The following is a 1927-nucleotide window of genomic DNA, read 5'->3' on the forward strand; positions in this document are numbered from 1 at the left end:
TCCGGTGTAACGGCTTCCACAGGTCTACCCGAGCGTTCCGCGTCATTTGTGTTGGTACGACCACGTTTAAACTCGTCGAACCACCGAAAAATCATTGCTTTTGATGGACAAGAGTCCGGATAACATTTTTCAATCCATTGTTTCGCTTGCACGGTGGTTTTACCCATTAAAAAACAATGTTTTATCAAAACACGAAACTCGGTTTTTTTCCATTTCTTAAACAAACTCCAAAACGATTTTACTCCAACCTCGATAACTCAGCTGTTTCTTGTCGGATCGACTTAAAATTTTGACCCGTTTCAAGCAAAGGTTCGTACTCTAGAAAGACGTGGTTACTGGTCTACTACGAGCGCCATCTCTGCTTTAGTCTCGAGACTTATTGATCCATGTGTTATATTAGTTCGGTCCGATTCCAAAAGATGGCTCTAGCTGGTTATGAATATTGAGTTTCAAGAGGTCAGACATCTATCATAAATATTCAGATCATATTGTATCGAGTTTTGCTTTAAGAAACTTTGTTTTTCACTGTGTTTTTAAGAAAAATTATGTATTAACCATGAAGCATTTGAACTCAGTGACTGAAAAAATCACTTCCAAAATCTTTATTTATGAAACAAGCACACACAAAACTCTGAACCAAGAAATTCACAAGCGATTTTTTTTCGTGGCAGCGAAACATGGTGACAAGTTTTCACTCACAGAAATATCACCAAAGAGATAATCGAAAGGGAGAAGAGTATTCGGTGATATTTCGATGTGATTCGTGCAAGATTCAATTATTTCATTTTTATCTATCAAAATATCTTTATTGAATAAATTCACAACTGAGAAATAATTACTGCGATATTGTCATCAAGTTTCGCTGCCACAAAAAAATCGCTTGTGAATTTCTGGGTTCAGAGTTTTGTGTGTGCTTGTTTCATAAATAAAGATTTTGGAAGTGATTTTTTCAGTCACTGGGTAGGGTGGTAGGGTGGAAACTATGAGCAACAATCAACAAACGCTCCAAATAGTGATGAAAGAGACGAAAGGCTGTTTTAATTTCAGCTAGTGGATTACACTGTACTCTTTAGATTGAATACAATAAAACGCTATTTAGCAGGAATTTAATTTATGGACGTAACAGGAGCGCAGAATTCTGCATGTATCCAACACACAACAGGCGCAGGGTTTGAATTGGCGATGCGATAACTACGCTCCTGTTACTTTTGCGAATGATATTTAAACTAAATAGCGTAATACTTTTCAATCATGTGTGTGTGTGTGTCAAATAATCTCACTAGGATTTCTCGGAGATGGTTGAACCGATTTTGACTAACTTAAATTCAAATGAAAGGTCTCACGGTCCAATACGGAATTCCTGAATTTGATCTGGGTCCGACTTCCGGTTTCGGAGTTAAAGGGTTAAGTGTGTTAAATATTGTACATCATCACTTCAAATCGGCGAAACAAAAACCGTAAAAAAATTCTGTACTAGTCTCAAAATTACACAAATCGGTAGCCATGCAACTAAACAAACCGATTCCGGCTATCCTGGTTCCCGGTCTCCGGTTCCAGAAGCACCGGAAATAGTGGTCATACATTCCAAAAGGGATCTCACTCACTTTTCTCAGCGATGGTTTGACCGATTTCCATAAACTTAGATTCAAATGAAAGGTTTCATCCGGATCCGACTTCCGGTTTAGGAGTTATAGGGTAAAGTAAACCGACTTCGATTATACCAGTTCTCGGGTTCTGATGCTGGAAGTACATGTAATAGTGAACCCACTTCGTTTTCAAATGGATGGCATAACCGACCAGAGAACAGTTTCATTCTCTATGTTATACTAGTTAATGCACAAACAATCTCTAGGTTTCTTTCAAAAATCGAAGAGAAACACTCTGAATTGAATACCACAGTATTATATGAGATAGGCATCATTACACC

Source organism: Malaya genurostris, chromosome 2, assembly GCF_030247185.1.
Source record: "Malaya genurostris strain Urasoe2022 chromosome 2, Malgen_1.1, whole genome shotgun sequence".
Classification (NCBI taxonomy): domain Eukaryota; kingdom Metazoa; phylum Arthropoda; class Insecta; order Diptera; family Culicidae; genus Malaya; species Malaya genurostris.